We start from the raw sequence: 23,806 nt of genomic DNA, 5'->3' as shown, positions 1-23,806 counted from the left end.
CTGCAGAGTCGGTCAGTTGGAGGCCCTTCTCTGTTTACACACGGCATAGATTTCTAGAAACCACAAACACGAGTTGGGATGCTTGAACCGCAGGGCTTTTTAGTTGGTCAAACTGTTCCCTCAACATGCCGTTTTGACACCGGATGGCTGGAAGGGCAGTTGGTGTTTATATCCTGGACGTGTTGAAAAGATATGATTTGTTTTGGCATTTTTTACAAAAACAACATTTCAACCATATTTGGTATGTGCATACAAACGAAAGAAACACTATCAAGACTTTCATGGCTGGTTTTGCACTGGAGGTCCCCAAAATAAAAAGTTCTTATTTAACTCATTCACTCCCAGCCTTTTTCACTGAAGAAATCCCCTTCGCTCCCGGCTGTTTTACTAGATTTTGACTGATTTTGCAAGGTCCACAGGATATTCTGTTCTATTGCTATAAAAACATGGAACCTACCAAAAGAAAGATTAGTCTCTTCTTTCATCAGGGAAAAAAATATTTGTATCTGTTTTGCAGCAATTAGCATTCGAATATATCTAAGTTTCATCATTATTCACAAACCTGTTGAAAAGCAGTGGGAAAAAGAGCTTGTTGCAACATGCCGCTGGTTGATCTCTTATACTGTGCTGTCACCTGCTGGCCGTTTTTGTAATACCTACCATTGCTTTAAGCAACCTCTTCACGTCAGAAGCTGTATCAAAGCATTCTGTATGCTCTAGCATGAAACAAAATGTATAAATACGTTTTGGGGAGTGCAGGACAAAGTATTAAAACCGTATTTATATGTTTTGAGGTTTGAATGAGATAATATAATATAATATTTTCCCCCAACCTTTATTGAGCCAAGTCATACATTTTACATTGGAAAGTTTTCTCGCCACATTGATGATTTTTGCCTCGATTTACTCATACATTTATATACTCTTGTGTGAAATCTGGCTCTATTTAGTCAAAAACAAAACTGACATACTGTTATTAAATTTTTCACTGCGAATAATGTATTGTTTGTAGTGAATAAATAATTTTCGGACCGATCAAGTCAAATTAGATAATTTCCTGCTGTCCACGTGATACATTTTTGAAGCAAAATGGTTGAGATTGCTGCTCGACCATATTTAATGGTCTAAGCTTTCACGTTCAGTATCTTTGATTTACAGTACTGAGCAATAAATTGTAGCAGCACTTGAACTATGTAGTCCCATTACAGCCGAAGAGACATCGCCCAATCAATATTAAGTTCATCAACCTCTCAACTGAATGCTTTGGAAAAAACCTACTTTGATTAATTAGAGCAGTATAAAAACAAAAACAAACCTGATGAGGTCTTCATATTTGGACCCAAGGTGCGAAATCTTCCCAGCTTGCCTAGGTTAGAATGACATGAAAATGTCAGCTCGCCCTGCTTCTCTGGACCAGAAATGCTCAGCACACGTCGAGCCGTCCCGTCTTTTTCACCCCCCCCCCCCCCCCCTTGTCATTCTCATCATCCACTCTTCCCAAATTGAAATTTGCTCCACTGAAGAAAACGGGACAAATGAAATGAATTGGGCCGCTTTGAAGAAAAGCCTGAGCTGCATTCTAAACGGATTCAAAATGGTCGATACAAGTTCACTTTAGGTTGATTTAAATCAAATCTGTTCAATGGTACTCATGAAATTGATTTTTGGGGAAAGATTAGAATGGAACGAGTGTGGCTACGCTAACATGCCAGCCTAGCAGTGCTTAAAATGCAGCAGGAGAAGCAACAAAAACTTATTTTGCAGCTGCTTCAAGTGGACTTTTAAGCAACATTTTCCATTCACTCTCGTTTTATTGGATCCTGGATATCAACCACTTCTTCATGTTAGGCCTGACCCTGCATAAAAATATATATTTTGACTTGAACCAATAGGACATCATTATTTTAGCACTTAGCATGATTCTGGTTGGCTTCCAAGTTTTTTCTACCATAGGAAAACATATCAAGTGAATAAATGTTTTTAAACTCAGATGCACCCTTACTTTAACATCATGTGACATCTGCACAGTGACGTGACCTTCTAATATGAATGAGACAGTTGCCTTGCGGGGGGGGGGAGGATGCCTTGTCATCACCGTCCCTTTTATAATAAATCTGTTTTGTTTACGTCGCTTGCTTTAATCCCTTTTCTCAACCTGTTCCGCCACGTTGTCTCCACCGGTCGTCAACTTTTCCCCTCAATGTGGCCGGCGGGAGAGCAGATGGCAGTGATCCATATAAACCCGGTTAAAGCAGCAGATTCTTAATGAGGAAGGACGTATATACGCACAGAAAGAGAGAGACGTCGGGGAAAGAGTGAGGAACAGGCTCGACGCAAGAGAGGGAATTATCAACATGTCGGACCACGTCTGAAAAGTTAATACCTTAGGGAGATGTCTCGCTTTCAACATTCCCCTCTACAGTTGTGCCCTTTTAGACTATGCAGCATATTGAAGACCTGGCCGGGGGCCGCAGTGCAGACATATATGCACGGCAGTGCCGTCTCCCGAGTCGTCCTCCCCGGTGCTTATCGACATGCTGGAGTGACTGTAAAGGTCTGACAACAACAATGTGTAATAGGATCTGGAATAGTCATTACTTTTATCTTGCATTAACTGAGCGATGAGACAAAAGAGCCACATTTTTGTCATTTATTGCCGTGGCGGCCGTAAACCAAAATAATTTGACTCACTCGCTGCTTAAATAGACTCACAAGGATGTTGAGCAATAATTCAGTCATCATCATAAAAAGGTTACATTATCAACTGCACTGAATACAACCAAATGTAACATTGTTTACGGTAAGTAAAATAAATCAGAGTTTTGGCATTGCAATGGTACGGGAGCTGCTGGGTAAACTGTAAATTTGGGTTTGCAAGGTAGAAAACAAACTTAAGAATGGTTAACAATTGTTAAGTTAACAAAATGTTAAGCTTTTTTTTTTTCACTCACACAAACAGACAAACATGGTCTCCCAGGCGGGGAAGCGAACCCACGCCAGCCTGCATCGAAGGCAAGTGATGGTTCCACTCCGCCACCTGGAGCCCAATGTTTAGCCAAATTAAATGGTATTGGTGGTGATGAGAATAACCAGAATAGCTATAGCTAACTGTTCTGTCAATTGCAATAGATACAAGCAACTGTAATGTGGATTGTAAGGTACAGTAATGAGTAAAATGAACTCTAATGTCTGTGATGTTTGGCAAAACCAATTTCTGATGTGGGTGGTGACGAGTTGAACACACTGTAGTCTGTCTGGGCCACGGTGGCTAAAGCTAACTGTAGTAATACAGCCAACTGAAGAGTGTTTGTTGTTGGGTTTTACGCCCTCCGATGTGGGCCGCACTCACTAAAGCTTGCACTGAGTAAAACCGCATCTGGTGTGGGTGGTTATCGCGGTACGCAAGGCTATTATGCACGATATGGCTAAAACCCACTTTTGTACTGGTAAGACGAACTGCAGTATGGATGCTTGTGCGTATAACCAACTGCAGGATTGCTGGCGATGGCTAAAAAACAACTTGTGATGGTCCCGAATCATCCATTACATTCTTAAAGTACGTTTTTATCTTTATTTCGAAAACCAAGATTTTTAAGCCCTGTAGTTGGCCGTAGAGGAAAGATGAAAATCAAGGCCGATTCGTTTACAACCCTCCAACTCCATGTCCTTGAAATAAAAATTGAGTTGATTGGTTGGCCCCAAGTATGAAAAGAATGAGCGCAACACGTCTTTTTTTCCCCCGTTCTCATTTAATTAAGGTGCTCTCGCTACGTTTTATAGTCTGAATGGAAAGCCCACGGCATCCATGGAATTGAATTGATGCAACCATAGCAACTCAGATCTTTAATGCCCGGACTCTACGGCTGGGATTTACAGTGCAGTCCCAAGGGGAGTGAATAAATAAAGTCCCGCTGTGTCCTTTGGATGTGGTATGTTATAATGTACACTATTGACCCAAGATGTTTCCCCAGGATTTGGTTAAACTGCAGTCCCCATTATCTAATCAAAGCATGGGGTCAATACTTTCATCATGAGATTAGACACTGACTCAGTGCTTCTAGAGGCTTATTTTTACAAAAATATACAGTCGAGTTTTGTATACAAATGGGTGATGGAGTGAGCAGAGTCAGGCGTCCAGAAAGTCATATCGTAAAGAGGTCAATTGGAAATTTTCTTGAAAATCAATCTGCAGTCGCTGACTTTCTTGTCAATTTGTCTTTTTCGTTGGCTTTTTACAAAAAATAATAATAAATAATACTGATTCCAACTCCTAACGTACTTCGCTCACTGCCTGCAAGTCTGGCTTTAAAGGGAAGAATGTGGCAGGGAATGATGTCTACAAAATATACCTGGAAAGTCTCCAATCTGGCACCCGCGACCGCTGCTGCTGATGTAGCTGCAGGAGGAGGCCATTGTAGGCAGGGCCAGGAGTTACAGCCTGGCGGCCGCTTGACAGCGCTGTCAACCAAAAGAACGGTGAAGGACATCGGCCGGCACGGCCGAGAGTTTTACTAACGTTCTTTGCTAAAGCGCTGCCAGCAAAGCCCAGGCTGGGTCCAAATTTCAGAGCTACCGGCCCCGTTCAGGCTCCAATTTGTGTGCCGGTTTGATGCTGCCAGCCCTGCAGCAGACTGAGCAGCTGCACAAAGAGGGAAGGGGCTGCAAGGACGCGATAGAACATTATTGCAGACGTAAACGCCTTGAGACGACAAGCCTTTCCTTAAGACACAACAGTGACTGCTTTAATCCATTTTTCTGTCCCTTCACCTGCTCTTTCCTTTAGAAGTTTACCCTTCAGTTTTTATCCCCCCCAACAAATGTTAATCTGGTTTGCACACCCACCCATAAAAAACTTCTGAGATCAGTGTGGCCCTTCTCTAAGAGCTGAAATTGCTCTCAGCTGGGAGCAGCTTACTCTGAGGATGTCGCATGTCGACAGTGTGAAACCGATAACAATCCATTCCATTGAATTCCCCTCCCAGCTCCTTTCTTTTTCCAACCGGACTCACAATGCATGTTCTTCATTTCAAGCGCTAATATTAGTCTGCTCACCTCGTGTGCCAAACAGCAAGGCGAGAGAAGATAAGGTGTCGATGAAAGCCCACGAACGGCCGATGTCCTTGATGAATCCAGCTGGGAGGTAAAACAACTCTACGTGAGCTTTTGCGCTTCAGTCAAAATTGTGCATTTGTAAAGGACACTTTTTTTGGGATAAAACACTAATACGGTTTTCCAACCTTTAAGGTTCCAATTAATATATGTTGTGTTCAAAAAATCTCACCACCAAACAAAAAGATCCCCAAAAGTATTTAACATGAGGCATTGCATATTCGTGGTTCAGCATTTGTGAATTAGCATGTTGTCAAATTTATTTTGGACCCTTTCCTCGTTATTCACTGAGAATCTTGTATATTTGCTGTATTTGACTCGTGCTCTGGTGCTGTCTGGTGGGACCCTGGTGTTGTTGTTTCATTAATTGTGAACTTGTTTGAGGCATTTTGTTTTGTTAGCGGCAAATTTGAATCGATTCCCAAAGTAGCTACAAATTTCTGGCGTGGCCACATTTGTCATGTTTACCCTAACAATTTATTTATTGTAGGGAAATGCCAAATAGTGGGTTTAATGACCGAGACTGTGTAAAATAGTATTGCCCATCATTGATATCATGTTAGTTTGTGCTAGTGGAGTGGTGTCCAAACTCGGTCCCCGAGGGCCGTAGTCGACTAGGTTTTGGATGTTTTCCTTCTCCAACACACCTGAAGCTCATCAGCAAGCTCTGCATAAGCCTGATAACGACCCTGGTCATTGGAAACAGGTGCTTTGGAGCAGGGAAACATCCAAAACCTGCAGGACTCCGGCCCTCGTGGGCCGATGATAGACACCACTGTACCAGTGTGTTATTTAGGCTAGTATGCTAACTGATAGTATTGTAGTATACTGTCAAACGAGATGAATGGTTTGGGTGATTTTGAATCTTCTCCATTTTGAGTTATTTGCCACCATCTTGTTATTCGTATGCAATTACAAGCTACTTTTAAGGAGTTTGGTAGGGTTGGATTCCCGAGCGCGGCTGCTGCTGCTGCTGCTGCTCACCGCTCCCTCAGGGGATGGGTTAAATGCGGAGAATGAATTTCGCCCCGCTTACGTGGGTGTGAGAATCAGTGAATCTTAATCTTAATCATAATATTATAAATATGGACGCATATAGCACTGTGAAGCAACATGTCAGAAGCTAGTATAAACATAGTTTTACATGCCATTTGAGGATCATCTTTACTATTGCACAGGAAACTCATTTACAACATGCCGTAAGTCACCACCCGAAAATGAATGTACTTAGCAACAGAGTTCAGTTGTACTAGCAAATTAACTTTTCGAATGTTTGTGCAAACAATATTGTCTATGAACTTATAACTGCAGTTAATATCTTTTTTTTTTTTTTCTGATGGAAAACCTCAAGTGTCTATTTGAGAGAGGTGTTTACTGGTCTTAAGCGACTGACACACGTGTGAATTTGGACACATTTTCAAGAAGACAAACAGCAAGTGTCTTGACAAACTAACACTTGAGAAAGATTTTGATGATTCAAAGTGGAGTGGAGACTGTATTTTGTGCACTCAGTGCTAGTACACCATGATTTACCAGACGCAATTTTGGTTTGCTACTAGAGTCGCATTCATCCATCCATCTTCTAAAGCGCTTGTCATCATCATTAGAGCACACCCTGGACTAGTCGTGAGACAGTTGCAAGGTGCAACCATTGCTAGTCTTTAATGAACCAAACACGTTTTTTTTTAATACTTCTCCTGTACTCTATTTGTGATGCAAAAATGAACATTCTTACTGATACAGAGAGGACTGAATACCTCTAGTTTCAAGTAATCGAAACCCCTTGGCTTTCTCTGAGTCTTAATTCTTCCTCTTATCAAGAGACTTTTGGGAAGACTGATTTTTGCTTAAATTTAATAAAAAAAAATACATTGTACTCGTAAGATTAATTTACAGGTGTTTAATTAAAGTCGCCCGGTGAAGATGATTGTGTCATAATCTAAAACTCAGAGTCTTTGTGCTTTACGCTGTCCATCACCGAAACAAAGATGGCTCAATCTCCTAGGAACTGTCTTAAATTATTATTTTTTATTTGTATTGAGTGCTTTGTTTGAAGCTGAGCCGCCAGACGACGGGTTAATTGAGCAGGCCAACGGCATCGCTACATTAGAAAGTGACTGGAATACATCTAAGGGGTTTTTAATGGCTCAAATTATCACTGTCAATCGTGAGAATAATGAGGCGTGAACAGTTGGAATCCGGTGAATTTGTGTGAATCAATTGTATTGCCGTGGCACCAATGAATATCGGAGTATTTAGTTAAATGGCACCGTTCCGTCTCACTTGCACCGAAACGGAAAACGGGCAGTGTGAATAGTCCAAAGCCGGCTGCATGGAAGGAAGGATCAATCAAATGGAGTTTCAGATAAGGAGGACAAATGGAAACAGAAGGTGGATATTAAGACAGTTGGACATTAGCATGAGACCAAGTTGTCCAGAGACAATAATTTCATCCACCAAACCAGAAGTTTTAAACGTGATCATGTAGTAGCAAGACGACATACTGTATATATTTTATATATCTATAGTATATTTTATTTTGGTGATCAGTGTTGTATTTGCAGTTTGCCCTCAAGGATGTGAGCACCCTCATCTACAATCGACATGGCGGCACATATTTGTTTGTGAAAACAGCACTTTGAGGGAAAGGAATGACTGTCCTCTGTTGAACTAGCAATTTTTGTGCCTTATGTACATATTTTTTTTACCTCTTTTATGGCTTGTTGCACTCCAAGATTAAAAGCCAGGACCATTGTGCCCAAGAAGTCCATTAGATATGTGTACAATCAGCATCTCCAATTGCCTCTCAGACTTCCTCTTGCACACTTCATGTCGGCACAAGGCGGCAATTTGCCACCGCCGCTTGCTGCACGTCATCACTTTCAACTTATACACGGTCCATTACAAAAAAAAAAAAAAAGCAAATGGGCCTCAGGGTATTCTGCACCTTTTGCATCTGGACCGCGCGGTACTATTTTGCCGTATGCAATCTAATCCGCTTCCTGCATAGCAATGACACTATTTAAATTCAATGCACATTGATTCAGAGCAGCAGAATTGTTTGAAATCAAATGTTGCAAAGGGTGAAATGTTAGGTGGGGGGGGGGGGTGAAAATATTTCCTCTCATCTCGTATGAGCTTTGAGGCGTTACGCGAGGAGAAAATGTTCTGTTTTGAGGGATAATGGAAGGCTTATACAATATTATCACTTCACAATGATGGGCAGAGCAACAAGAATTTAGCAGAAGTGTAGATCTGTATTTATTTAATGGCTGTATGTCGAAACCGACAACTCATTTTAAAGAGTCATTTATGTTTGTCTCAGTTTGTAGCAAACACAATTCCACAGAAGTCACAATGCAGTCGAAACACGGCGCTGAGATTTTACATTAAAATCCGCATAATTCAGAGTTAAACGGCTAGTTTGACTTCACAAAGCATACACAAAGACCATCAACCCTTGGGACTGAATAGTTAAGCCGGTCACCGTCGATTTTATTTAATGACAGTCATTAAATAAAAGTGACGGTGATCGGCTTCCCGATTCAACGTTTTACCATTGCTCCTCTCCAATCATGATTGTTGGACTTATGAGTGGCGGCCGTGGCTCAGGATGGAGAGACGGTCGTTCAGTAACCAGAAGGTCGGCTGTTCGATCCCCGCTCTCCCCAAGTCATGTGTCGTCGTGTCCTTGGGCAAGGTACTTCACACTCATTGCCTCCGGTCTTACTCATTGTATGGAAGGTGCGAACGTTTAGTGGTGGTCGGAGGGGCAGTAGGCGCACACTGCTGGCAGCCACGTTTCCATCAGCTCTGGCTACTTAACTCTTTGACTGCCAGACGTTTTCAGAAAAGGGATGCCGCCAGTGCCAGCCGATTTAAGCATTTTGACTGATTTTCAAGGTCCACAGAAAATGTTCTGTTTGGACTATGGAAACACACGTACTACCAAATGAAAGATTGGACTTTCATCTTTCATCAGAAAAAAAGAGTTTGTTTCTACCTTATTCCGTTCTTTAGTAATCAACAATAGAAAATGGTTAGTTTGACCCAATTTCGCCTGTGTTGGACCAAAATACGGAGAAATCAAGCTTTTAGTGAAACGATATTATTTCATGCATTCTAGTGAATTTGACACTTCTTTTTGTCCATGAATGATGCCACAAACACCTAAATAGTGCTTTACTTCTATAAAACACTACCACCAAGAATGAAAAAGTGTTTTTTGATAGCAAAATACGTTTATTTACATTCAACAGTGTAACAATTTGACAACAATTTGGCAAACTATTTACAAATGTGTGCAACTGTGGTGCTATTTACAAATATGTGGATGTTTCAACGACAGTTTTTCTTTTTGTAACACTCTCCTGCGTGCAAGGAGACGCAACAGCATTTGCACAAGATTGCCTCTTCGCGTGCGCCACTTTCTTGCCGGCCGTTTTTTTCCGGGGAATAGCAAGTATATACTGCAGTGTGTCATCAAGTCTAATATCAGGATCATGCTACGGTTACGTTACGGTGGTGTTACGTCTCGCTTCCCCGTGTCCTTCAGTTGCTATACCGGGTGGTAGGAGATCCATTTTATCCACTCCATTCATGGTGGCATCGTAGTCCAGAAACAGTGTCTTCTCCGTGATCAGACTGTACCCGCTCCTCCGATGAATATGCATTGGACTCGGGGTACTCTTCATTGTCCGATCGAATGTCCGCTTGTGCAGCTCCGCGTTTTCCGGCGTTAGCAGCGCTAGCCGGTGAGGCTTTATGACGAGAGAATAACGGCCGCGTATAGCTTCCAACTCCGGCGAGGTTGACCATCATCATCATCATCAATGTGCATTGGTCGATGCTTTTCGACTACTCTCCATCGCCCGATCGAATGTCCGCTTGTGCAGAAGTACCCGGCCGGCTATTGTGCGCGTTTTCCGGCCTTAGCAGCGCTAGCCGCGCTAGCCGCGCGTAGCCGGTGAGGCTTACTACGTGATCGTAAACACGTCCAGGCTTCCAACTTTGGCGTCAAACTCGCAGTCATCATCATCATCATCATCAATCTGCATTGGTCGATGCCAACTCTCCATCGCCCGATCGAATGTCCGCTTGTGCAGAAGTACCCGGCCGGCTATTGTGCGCGTTTTCCGGCCTTAGCAGCGCTAGCCGCGCTAGCCGCGCGTAGCCGGTGAGGCTTACTACGTGATAGTAACAGGCCAAAGCTTCCAACTTTGGCGTAGAGCTCGTTGTCATCATCATCGTTGACATCAATGCGCTTTTTAGTATTGATTGATGCTTTCCGTCTTTGAAAAAAATGCTCAAGCTGAGCTGCTTGTAACCGGTTGCTTGGTCAAGCCATTGTGGCTTGGATCAGCCATTGTCTCCTCAACACTCTAGCTCCGCCTCACGTCTTCTACTGACGCCCACGGTGGGCGGCCCATCCAACCTTGTGCAAAGAGAGTCATCGCTGCCCTCTAGGGGCCAAAACGAGTCTTTGACTAATCAGATCAGCCTGATTCTTTCAGCACAGCTGCCCAAGGCTTTCCTGCACCCGTTTTTGAAAAAAAAAAAAAAAAACATAGGGGACGTCTTTTAACGTCCTCGGCGCCCTTCCCTAGGTTTATGCTAAACGTTTTATAACGTTTATGGCAGTCAAAGAGTTAAGTAGCTTACCGCCACCAGAGTGTGAATGTGTGAGTGCATAAATAATGTATCCATTCCATTGTAAAGCGTCTTTGACTGTCTAGAAAAGCACTATATAAATCTGATGCATTATTATTATTATTACTTAAGTTTAAAAGAGGAAGTACGCGTTTTAAATGACAAAACAGAGCTACTCACAATGCCCTTGTATCTGGCAGTTCTTGACTGAGACGAGCATTGCTGCAGCAGCCTTCCTACTTACCTGACGTGGTTCTTGCGTGAATAGTTCAGTAGTTTGGATTTGAAATGTCTTTCGTGACAGCAGCCCTGAAACTCTTCTGACACACCTCGTTCAGTATCTTGTCATCACTTTGCGTATGCGTGTGTTGACAACCAGCCGGAAGAAATGACTTTCAACGATTTTGCATCGTACTCTCCCTAACAGCCAATCACACTCCATTTCAAACCACAGCACGGACACGCACAAGTTGTGCGTGTCCGTGGAAACACATGGAAACTAAGCGATGTTTTATTCAGAAATATCCAGGAGCCAACAGAAAATGCAAATGTAGAACTTTCCCACCCTGCCGCCAAACACATCCCGCATACTGCGAGATGGATCATTTTGTAACGTAACTTTGTAAGTGTGAGTGTTTCTTGTCTTGCCTTTGCATGCCATTATTCAAATGGAGAATACTCTGTGGGTATTTAGGGCAACTTTGTTTTGAAGGACTTTACTGTAGGTGCATGGTCTTTAATTAGTCTCAAAACGTGTGCCTGGCAGAGTTGTTCCTCCACGTGAATAAGCATGCACTGCTTAACATTGTATCCCTCCTCGCGTTGACTTTAAGAATCTTGAGGGCGGACGGGCATTGACTAACTTTTGATTGCTTCTATTGATGTAGTCTAAATTCCCTCTGAGAACGACCATGTTTGTTTGGCATATTCTGAGGCTACATTTCATATACAGTATGTCACAATGTTGCGATATGCAGACCTGTCTTAAAACATTATGATGATCATGTTCGGCCACAAATGATAGGTTCCGGGTTGTGCAGGTTCCTGAGCAAAACAGAGCAGTTTTACAGTAGTTTCTGAATGTTTGCGTTTTAAGGCTACGGAAATGTGGTCATGTAAAGAGCAACCACAACAACGCCAGGTCAGAGCTTCTAAATCAAAATGCGCAAAAGAGTTCTAAGTCTTTGTCAGGCTTCCTGAGCTAAATTGGAGTACAAATAGGCAGTTACTATGCTTAGTTTTCAGACAGTTGGCCATGCGTAAATCATTAATCGTCCAATAGTGTAACTGGGCGAAGGGACATCATTACAGTATTAGAATTCCCGTTTGTAGCACACACCTTCATTTGCATGAATACATTAAAAACCAACCAAGCTCCTCTTAAAATGTTTCTCTCGTTCATTTCATGATCGTGTATTGTTCATGTTCTAATAGAACTGGCCCGCAAGGCTGCTCACTGCAGAGCCTCCAGCTGTGTGTCTTTTGATTTGAATGGACCATGCTAATAGTGGCATTTCAGCCAAAGTCAAATCTTTCTTTCGCCCTACCAGAGAATCATGGTATGTTTTGTACTGTAGACATTGTATTCTATTCTATTGCTAGGCCCAGTTTCGTAATTACCTGCCAGCAAGGAGTTGACGATTTAGGCGACATTGGTTTGTCTGTGAACACGACTACGCTAAAGGTTTTCGATTTATCATGCTGTCATTGGTTGAAGTGATCATTAATCATCCGCAGATCAGGTTTTTATCTTTTGAGTTAAAATGCGGTCAAGGTCAAGGTTGCAATATCCCTTACTTTCAAGCCACAGGAATCAATGGAGGACATTACGGAAACTGACCACCATGGCCTTATGCAGGAAATGAGCAACCTCGTCAAAGGTTTGCACTCTCCGTATACCTGGTTAGTTTCAGAAAACTAGACCCTATGCCTTGACCGCTTTGGCAAGAGGTTGGGTTTGACAGAAACCGATAACTAGAGCTTCCAATTAATTGAGCTCAGACGGAAGATGTAAATTCTCGCTAGAGGGACCCAAAAACCTTGAAGTAGCCAACCCAAAATAACATCAAGAGGCGAGCCAGGAAAGCCTACTCACTTTCTCAGGCGTCAATCACAGCATCACTCCCTGTCAGCTGTCACATGACATATTCATCAGCAACCACAGCTGGGCATGAATTTCAAGGGGATTATTTCAACTTGATACTGTATTTTACTCGCTGTCCTCTGAGCTTGCTGAACTTTGAATTGGAGCACCAGCTCATATACTAGCTGCTCGGTTTTGCGATGTTTCAAGTCTGCCTGAGATGTAATTCTATGAATAACAAAGTCTCTTTTGTCCCCAAAACGCAATATCAAATTACAAAATATAATTGATTTTGCGGCTATGAACAAGACAGACTGGGCAAATCAACTTCCTCCCCCTTGAGGATTTGCCTCTGCTGGAAAGTGAATCGCTATTTTGAAGCCATTTGTCTTTCTGAAGAGGTAAAAAAAAAGATATATTGCAGCTCCTTCACTCATGACTCTCAACACATCTCTGATGCGGATACTCAGAACCATACAGGCTAGTACCAAGTGGGCCTGGAAACTAAACCTAGGGGTCTAAACCGGTTAAATATCTACTTAAGCCAGGCCGAAGTCATGCGAAGTAATGTATCCACGAGCGATGCTGGCTACCCGGCTTTAAAATGCCTTAGTTGTTTCATGTAGCCCGTCATAATCTTCCAGGCCAACAAATAAGCAGAAGAGCTGCTGGAAGTGTTTGATTCAATGTCAGCCTCTCTGGTGTAGCAACCCTTGCCCTCCCTTCAAGTGCTGGCAACTGCTTTGTTCAGTCAGTCGAGGCTGGTTCCGAGGTTCTCTGCAAGGGCTTAGTGGCAAAATAGTGGTTCAAAAACAGCTACCCCAAGGAAAGGAACAGTGGAGATAAAATCTCTTCTTTGTCGTGCAGATTTCTCCCGGACTGAGCGCGGTTTTAACATCAGTAGGGTTTTCCCTGTGCGTCTTAAGTGCAGCTCCCTTGACATACTCCAGCTTCGATTGTTTCTCCCTACACATGCTCTCTTTCTGATGTCGGAATAATCCATATTGTCCATTATTCAATCTCTTTTACGTTCACCATAAATCATAGTAAAATCTATTTTTACATTGTTAGCATGAAATGTTGTGGGTATAAAAAAAAAGGGTTAGAATACTGCATATGTACAGTATATTGCTTGTAACTTAATTTGAATTTCGTTTGACACATTAGCAAAATCAATAACTTAAAATTGATCATAGATGTAAATGTGAATGTTAGTCAGAATGTTGGTCTGAATGTCTCGCGCCCAAGTCTTCAGATCACTTGTGACCCGAACGAGTAGAACTGCTATAGAGAATAGACGGATGACTTTTGAAACTAATTCAGCTTCCACTTTGGCCCAGTCAGTGGATAAATGTTGCACATCATCTGATCTATTTAGTGTCTAGAATTAAGCAGAACAAGCAGAATTGAAACTATGTACTGTTCTTTGTGTCAGTGGTGTAGTTACGTTGAGTTGAATATAGAACTGAAATATCTGCTTCTGTGATTTTGGCAGCTCAATGAAAAGGCCAGCATCAAAACGGCAAACTGTACTAGAGCCAGTTGTTATATGCCAACCATATCATTCATTTCCCGGCTTCCCATCTGTATTGTCTACATTATTACGCGCGGTTAAGTCAATTAGAATGAATTATGGCTTTCAAGATTTACTTCTGAATTCGGTGATAGATGTTGTTTTACGCCAACCTGGCGGCATAAGCGTAAAGGCGAGACGAACTGTCAGTGTTTGCTCAGTCGGAACGGGATACAAAGGATTTGCCGGTAACACGGTATGAATTATTTTCTGTTCCAAGATGGAAAGCTTCACCCCCCCAAAGAGAGGCCACAAAATGACACACATCCTCTGGCTAAGACTGAAAAGGACAGACGCAACCCGACCACAAAGAGAAGCCAGCAGTTGGCGACTGGACACGAGCAAGCTGTACCGATCAGCCTGCATGACGCAACAGTCTTTTTAGGGTCACTTTTTGGTTCTCTGTTCTTTTTGGCTGGCCTACAACTGCAGGCCATTGGCACCAGTGTTTTTGTCAGTTATTGCTGGTCAGATCTTGGCTCTCTGCGACACTTTTTCTTTTCTCTTTTAGCGGAATTGCAACCGAGTTAAGCTGTCATTTTCAGTTAGGTTTTTTCCCAAACTGTTCTTTTAAACAGACTGCCTCTTTCATCCTGGAGTGAATGAAGTGAGGGCTTACTTGAAAAGCTAAAGATGGAGTGATAGCTGCCTTAAAGTAGGAACATGTTGACCGTGCCCTGCAAGTATGGTTGCATCTTGTGTATCCTGCGCCTGCTGACCTTGACCCGTTGCTGATTCAAGATATGGCAAAAAAACGTTTTTTGTCGAAGGGGGTTGGGATCTGCTCACTGACTGACTCAAGATTTGACACGGAAGCTAAGAATTGTACAATCAATTAGCCTTCATTTGCACATGAGTCATCACCTCACTATCCCCAGGTAGTTATTTTCTGCTTTTTAGCGGCGGCACTGCAGTACTTCTTATGCTGTCATCACAGCAAAAATGTATGCAGGAAAAATTGTCAATGCTGATTCTTCTACTTCTTTCAAAATGTATTACTCTAACAATATATTTGTTACTGTGATTGTTGATAGCTGTGATGTAGAACCACCGGCGTCTTCTCTCACCCTCATTTGATGATTTTGAATAAGTGTAGCGTCATTGTTCTCTTCATTAAATCGAGAGCAATACATTTGATGATCCCTAACACACGTTTTAACCTCTCTACTCCCACATTCACAAACACTTCTTATTCATGAGGCTGTGGCTGACATCTTGTACGTCGGAGCTGGATTAACAGCCTGCTGCTACCAAAAGGGCGAGGTGTAGATGAACTGCTACAAATTATTTCCTGGATTAAGTGGTTGAATTTTTAGATTGGAAGCCCCCCAAATCCGTTGGAAAGGGTCTGCACCTTCAAGTCTTTTCGCCGTTATCTCTCCTCTTGTGATAGAGGATAAGAGAGGGGAAAAAAACACTTTGCTCCTGCAGGCAATATGTGAGACTTAAAAGTAAAGTGCGATAAACAGGATTGGAAGGGACAGACCAAAATCGAGAGAAACTCAGGGAACACTGTAATAATTCAGCCTAGATTGGCCGCACTAACATTTTATCACTGCTTTATTGGAAATTACGAGAAACACACCTACACATGATGCTTCCATTGCTAAGAATAACCCAAGGATTGCTTGCGCTGATTTAATCCAAACCCACATTTTGTAAACATAGGATGTCTATGTGTTGCATAAACAAAACATAAAATAAGTCAATACAACGATATGCAAATCAGTTTAAACTAGTGTTCATCATTAGCATATATAAAAAACAAGACGGCATTCAAAGAAAACTGTGTAGTCGATTGAGGCTTTTGAAACAACCTTAAATGTAGCAAATCTTTCAAGAGAAGATATTTGTCAAGTTTCTTATTTGAAACTTCAAGGTTTCTCCATTACATCAGAGAGGTCTGACAGTGACAAAATATATTTGTCAGGAAAGAAGTCTCTGCTCCAAGAACATTTTTAGGATTTCATCTGATAAGTAATATTTTGTAGTTGCCGCAGATTGACACCAAAGTTACAGTTTAGAAGTAACTGTAAGGTCCCGATGGACTTGACGATGGCTCATTCAAGTTCTGATATTGACCGAAGTCTCAAAATTCACTTCCTGGTCTGCTACTGGATAATACACATCCATAGAATTCAACTGCAATATGAATGGGAATAAAACATTAATTGATTAAAGGTAGAGTTTTCAGTGATTACATTTTTTTTCTCATATATTAAAACTGTATCTATGACCTGACTGTAGAATATGACATAAATAATTAAATAATCTTTTGAAAAGTCATCCCTCTCTGGCCCCTTCTTAATGCCTCTAATTTAATTTTTAATTATTATTACTTAACTTATCATTGCGTGACTAAACTAGTCAATTAGAGACTGTAGAGACAGAAAGGCGTGACTGAGGGATGCACGCTGCCACTCACGGAGGCTCTTGGAGACATACGGAGACTCTCGTAAAGGAGAATATTCAAGTTTATTGGTTGGCTAGCAACAAAAAGTAAAAAGAAGAAATAAAAAAGGGACATAAAGGTGTTTGAGGCACGCATGGCCGCAATGTTCCCATCAGGTCACCAAAAAACACAACATCAAACCGGTCACATTTTGTTTCAGCCAATAATCCATCATGAAAGTAGGGGCCAGATTTGTGATGCTACATTCACATCTTGCTAGCATCTTTAAGTCTGCACTCTAATAGTAAAGCCCCAAGAGTATTGTTCTCATTACGGTACTCAAATCGACTTAAAACAGTCATAAAGTCCTGCTCCCAACCACACTTCATATCATCCAAGTATGAGTTTCACATTCAGGATATTGAGCCTAATGACATCCCTCCCCTCCACCTCATCAAATGGCGTCTGTATATCTTTTATTGCGCTCGACCAGGTGATATTGTTTCGATGTGTGAAAGCGCGATCAGTCAAACCTGAGTGTGTGTGTGTTGGCGGTAGCCGCCGGCATCTTGTTGAAAAGTCAATGACGTTGCTTCTGTTTGTGCAATGAGCCTCTCCACACTGACAGACACACACAATCACACACACGCACACACACTAAAACAATCTGTCTCTCGACGTACCCTCCCCGCGAGCGACAACGGTTGTAAACAGGCAGCTGGGGACGAACAAACACTGTCTGCCTTGTTGTGTGTGTTTGTTGGAGAGAGTGAGCATGATTGTGCATGTTTATAAAATGGGAGCCATAATTCCCCACGAAACCCCCGCAGCCCCCACAAGCGTTGCAGCCTCTTGTCTATTAGTAAAATTGGGAGACGTTTTTTTGCTCAGCATCGGTTGGTTAGCATAAAAAAATTAATCCCAGGATTTCATGTGCTTCCACTGAATGCGCTGACATTTTCTTAGCATCTCCAATATCCTCTTCTTTTTCTGGCCATAGTTCCTTACACCACTTTTTTTTTTTTTTTACTTAATTTGCTTAATGCAGAGCTGGCCTCTGAACCAGTGGACTGCCTTTGTTGAAAATTCTGGCAAAAGCCCAATACGACTCTTTTATGCACTCCGACTCGCTTTTCTGGCAAAGCCTTGCCTTACGTCCAAGTGTACATAACTTGGAGTGTCAACAGAGAGGTCGGTGCAAACCACAAATTGCTCGTATATGCAATGCAAAACAAAAGCCTTTGCAATGACTGTTTTTTTTGGTCAGTTTTTTTTCTTTATTACCATGAGCTGAAATGGTTTGGTTTAAAAGGTGGTTCTCGATCCGAGCCTTAACCTTTCTGATCGTGTCAGGAGTCCGATGTGTGGCTTCGTATCTTTGCACTTTGATATCAATCCTGAGTTTAAAATCATCAATACAAATTTAACTTCATGACCCTTAGTCGTCAACCACTGCTCAGCGGCCTTGCCCTTCAAGTGATGAGATTCCAGCCAGGGCTGGTCTTGACAAGGTCTTGCCAGCACCCAGCTGTGAACAAAGTCAATATTTCGCATTTCCTCACTCTGAGCCAACCTTGTCTGTAACAAATTTGCTTTTATATTTCAATAGAGTCTTGGATAAGGGAGATCAATTGAAGGTTAGCATGTCTGTCTTACAGTTCTAGCATTCAAATCTCTGCTATACTACCTTCCTATGTGGCGTTTGTATGTTCTCCTTGTGCTTGCGTGGGTTTTCTCCGTGTATTCTGCCTTCCTCCCACATTCCAAATACATGCATGCTAGCTTAAATGAAGACTCTAACTTGCCCATAGGTGTGAATTTGTGTGTCTTTGTGCCCTGCGATTGACTGGCCAGGCTTACGTCAGCTGGGCTAGACTCCACCTTTATTGAGGCTCGTAAAATGGATGGATGGAGAGTGCAGGATCCTGTCACACATCCACCAGCGGAATCTTTGTCTCCCGTGTATTTAAAGCAAGGCTTGCTTGGGTGGGTGGCTAAGCGGGGACAGCGCTCTCACCTGAAGCGCATCGTCTCTAACAGCTGCGCTAACACATAGGCGGCCTCTTTCGCCTCGCGTGTCATGACAACTTTTTGGAACGCCCGTTGAGAACAACAAAACAACCGTCACTCCCACTTTGCCTCCGCGAGCCACCGGTTGTCAAGAGAAGCGGCAGGTTTTAAACACCTTTCACCGTCGCCATTTCACATTTGCTTTTGTCACCGCTCCAATGCCTCCGAGCAGCGAGTGTTCCTGCATGTGTTCCCGTACTCTCATTGAGGATCGTGTTGCACTTGTCTTCACGGTGGAAGTCTCTGCACCAAGGCTTTTGACAACCGTTTTCCGCAAATCAGGAGAACCAATCATATCATCTATAATTCATTCATCCATTCATTTTCTATTCGACAGCGTGTCCCACAATATATTTGTGCATTTACATGACCTAGACAAACACGAATAAATAGGTTGAAAAGTAAATCATTCATTCATCAAAATTCTTGCGTTGCAGAGGGAACAAAAGGGACAACAAAACAACTCCCCAGCTAGCAGGAGGGGCTAGTAAAAAAAAAAAAACTAAGCAGAAAGTGGCAAGCGATTGGCCAGAATCACGGGAGTTAGTAACGACCACCTGCAGACGCCAGCTGTGGAAGGTAAGCTGCAGTCGACCCATTGGGTCCGAAACTCAATGCAAAACCACGCGGGCTTACGACATTTGCAAAGATGTCCTTTGGGCATCCGTAGCAGTAAGATGGCGGCAAAACATGGCAGCGCTAGTAAGGTGAGACTACAGCCATGTAATATATTACTAGACCTACAAAATATATATATATATATATATATATATATATATATATATATATATAAAATGTTCATGCGATACATGTTCTTTTTGCATACCATTGTCATAAACAGAATTGTTAGTTCACCACTAGATGGCGCTAGGGATCACTGAATGCCCCTTTAACGTAGGGTGACCAGATGCCCGGTTTACTTGGGGGACAGTCTTTGTTTCGAGCCTTGTGTCTCAAGTCCTGGTGGATTTCGCCAGCCCTGTTGTTTTGTCCCACTATTACGCGCATCCTGGTTTTTCCAGTCAGCAAGCCAATTGTTTGTGTATTCCAATCTCACAGTTTATATTGTGTGTGTGTATATTTGATTTTCAGCGAGATTATAGTGTCCCGGTTTTGATTGTGAAAATCTGGTCATCCTAACTAATAACAATAACGGTGGTGTGTTGGCAGCTTTAGTGACATGGTCAACTGTAAGCTGACCCTTGAACGGAAACCGAGCCTGTCGCAATGGCATACACGTCAGCTGAATCTACCCGCGACCAATGGGCCATCTTTGTATGGTAGACAAAGATATGCTCTTCCTTTTGCCTTGAGGCTTTACTTGCTGCAGACTTCATTTTTGCTCGGATTCCCTTCACAGACGCGGCAAATGGCATCGACTTAAGGCAATAACAAATAAATGTTCCACCTTGACCGCTAGTTGTTTGACTGCAATGGGGAAGGCATCAAACCAAAGCTGATCGGAGCAATTGCAACCCTAATGGCGGAAACTAAATGGGCTGTTGGAAGAGTAGAGTTCATAAATTTCAACTCATTTGATGCAGTGGTGAAGCACTCTGCGGTATAACGGCTTCTGTCAGCAGCATCAGCTGAAACGAGTTTGCAGCACCCAAGCACAAGCATGTAATGCAGCTTCCAAGGAGATCTTGATCACACTGGTTATGAATTCCTCACTCTTTTTTTTTTTTTGCCTCCGTCTTCCTTCAAGTCCAAAACCATCATGTCCGTTCACTCGCTGTCATTCTTCTTCTCCTCATTTTGTTTTAATTGCCTCGTTTCTCCCTGCCTACCTCCTCCCCACTCCTCGTCTCATCCGATATTCTTCACCCGAGCTCGGTGTCTGCAACCTCCCAGCCCTCCCTTCTCGCCAATCCCCCTCCAGCGTCTCTGTGCTCTCCTCCCTGTCGTCTTTTCTCCTTTCTTTCTCTCTCACTTTCCCAGGATGTGAACCGCACACACGGCTTATTGATTTCTCCTAGCAGGAACAAGCAGACAGAGGGAGAAGAGGGGTCGGCAACATATTCACACTAGAAGTCTTCAAGAAGGAAAAATAGAGACCATTAAAGGAAAAAAAAATGCTATGCAGATGATAAAGCAAAGATCAGATTGTTGCGGGAGAGGGTGGAGGGAGTGCGCCTGCAGATGGCAGAAGAGAGCTTCATGAAGCTCACACACAAAATCACACAAGTACATCAACTCTTACGGCCATTAACCCCGCCTCACTTTTGCATCGATACACCTGTTTGGATATTCCTTGATGAAATTCTCTCATCTGAACCAGTCAGTGTAGCATGCATGCATAGATTACCCTAAAGATGCACGTATTACTGCATAAATGAATGAATCAAAAGCAGCAGCATCCATAATTGATCTCTAAAATGATTACACCAAGGGTAAGAAATCGACTGTTAACTTGATTGGTTTAACCAACGACGCCTGCAAATATTCTGTCGATCTGTCCGTCTGGATTCGCGTCGCAGGTTGATCCAGTCATCGTCCAACCGACCTACCCGGAATGCGACACAATCTAACACTAACCTAAGATGAAGCAGTTGTAAAGTCATTATCACAGTAACTATTTGTATAAAAATGGCTTCTTCGCCTTATTTACATCAAATATGAAAAGCAGGAAGTATGGCGGTAACTGATCATGCAACCTTGTGACCAAGTATTCTTACGCCGCTGCGCAAGCTAGTTCTTGGAGCACCAAAACATTGTCGACGAGGACCTCCTGTATTATCTTGGCCATGTCTACGTCTATTCAGTGACTGTCTAACATCGAACTAGTGGGAGTGCAAACCATTATGCAACAATTGCAACGGTGATCCTTTCAGTAGCGAGCCAACGTTTTAGAAAATGGGAAAACAAATGTGAAATTCTGCTGACTGCTTTGTATGGGGAGATAAGTAGTGCCATCTGGTGGACAAACTTGAAAGTCATTACAGTGCATCTTTTGTAAGATGGATTTGTGTAAAGGCCAGAATATGCCCAGTTACTAACCTACGCCTCAGTCAACAAAGTGATGAGATATTGTTACACCACCACCCAAACTAGTCAATCGGGTACCACTTTAACCTCGAAACTTCGTAAACCAAAGTCCGCTTTGTATTCATGTGAACGATTGGGGAGGAAAAACCTAACAAGATAAAGCAAATCTCTCTATTTAATTCTTGCTCCTGTCATGAAGGAGCACAGTTACCTGGATAATGCAGTCTTTAATCCCTGTCGTTAAAACTCACCTTATTACACATATTACTACTCAACTTTGAAAATCCTTAATCACTCGTCTGTGAGACAAAAAAAAAAAAAGGCAGCATCATCCAACATATCTGTGCGCCGTCCGTACGAGATGACCTTGCAGGACAAACACATGCCATGCAGCGAGTAACGGATAATACTAAAGTGAACATTATTGAATTGTTAGAAATAAATTAGTCGCACAGGTCATCCCCAGCAATATGCGCATTGCGTTTGCAATTTATGGCAAAGAAAGGTTTGGAAAATGATACTTGAAGGTCTAAGAAATAACCTCTTAACTGGTTTGTGCAGAACCTAAGGGTTTTTTTTAAGCACTTTTTAAAAATATGACATTTTCTATACCATTTAATGTTTTCACGATAATGCACATTTTTTCCTTAACATTTTTTGTCTTGTGGTAGCCTATTTGTATGACATTTTTCAGTACGGCTGCAACTAGCGATTATTACCGTAATCCATTAACCTGTTGGTTATGTTTTCTATAAATCAATGGATTGGGTAAAAATAAGTTTAAATTTACAGCCATTTTTTCAAAAACAGGACATTTGAAATTGACAGTGCATAAACATCAATTACAATTCGGTTACTGGTTTGCTCTGTAACGTGGGGAAAATCTGCAAAAATGCTAATCATTGTTGTTCAAAGTGTTCAAAACACACGCTAGCTTTCAAGGAGGACTACAATAATCGGAAAATATTTACTGTTGAGGAGCTGAAATTCAGAGCATTTTGACAATTACCAAATAATTTGGTAATCCATTAATTGCCGATTAATCATTACACCTCTATACCATAGCTGAGGATGGTTGTTTTCGTCGCTTGTAATTGGCAGGATTATGCAAATGTCCAGAAATCTGCAAACTAGTCTAATTCCACAATTTCTCTGAGGAAGTGCTGCATCCCTGTGTGAAAAGGCAATACTCTATTTGTGGGCTTTTTTTTTTTTTTTTTCCTTCAGACTTTTTCTAATACATTGCACTGCATGCACACAGTGCTGCATCACTTCCACGACCCATCCCCTGACCAATAGTCACACCCACGCACGCGGCCGGGGAGCTTAATTCGCCACCAACTCCCAAACTCCTTCCTCTACCGACTTCATTCCACGAGACTAGCGGCAGAGGAGGACGAGGAGGAGGGTAGCGGAGTGATTCGTGCAAGCACCGGCGTTTCTTCCCCCCACCTTCCGCCGGAGTGGTTTTAATCACGGAGCCACTCGGGCTGTGACTCGCGTGCGACGGAACGCGCGTGACTTACGATGCGGGAGCTTCCGAGGAGCACTTGAAGGCAACATCTCGCACCAGCCAGGCAGCCCGCCTCACTCGCAGCAGGAAGACGAGGCAGAAGGATGGAGCAGGATACGTCTCCTCTGCTTTGAGACGAGAGGGATTTCTTTTCATTCTTTTTTCAATCCTGGGGGACAACTTGAACATAACACGGCAAGACTATTTGATGGTTTTATTTTTAAGGGGAGGAGGGGGGGATCAAGAATGAGTGAAGCTGATTGTTTTGCGCCACAGCAGGGAGCAGTATGCAACAATTCCCGCATCCGCACTTGAAGAGAAAAGAGTAGAAAGGGCTGCGAGGGGGTTAAAAAATCAGAAGAAAGGATCTATTTATTGTTTTGTTTTGTTTTTTGAAGGAGGGGGGAATACCAACCATCCTGGGAGCTT

General features: G+C 42.5%; 1 protein-coding gene across 12 annotated transcripts in view; it reads left to right on the top strand.

Annotated features, from left to right (window-relative positions):
* LOC147157788 (CUB and sushi domain-containing protein 3-like) overlaps positions 1 to 23,806 on the top strand; it is a 321,354-nt gene that overhangs the window by 39,433 nt on the left and 258,115 nt on the right. The gene's annotated exons all lie outside the window — the stretch shown is intronic.

This window comes from Leptonotus elevatus, chromosome 19, assembly GCF_054856555.1.
Source record: "Leptonotus elevatus isolate MCC_2025b chromosome 19, RoL_Lele_1.0, whole genome shotgun sequence".
NCBI lineage: Eukaryota > Metazoa > Chordata > Actinopteri > Syngnathiformes > Syngnathidae > Leptonotus > Leptonotus elevatus.
The sequence above is the reverse complement of the archived record's forward strand: the minus strand, read 5'-3'. Positions and strand labels throughout refer to the sequence as shown.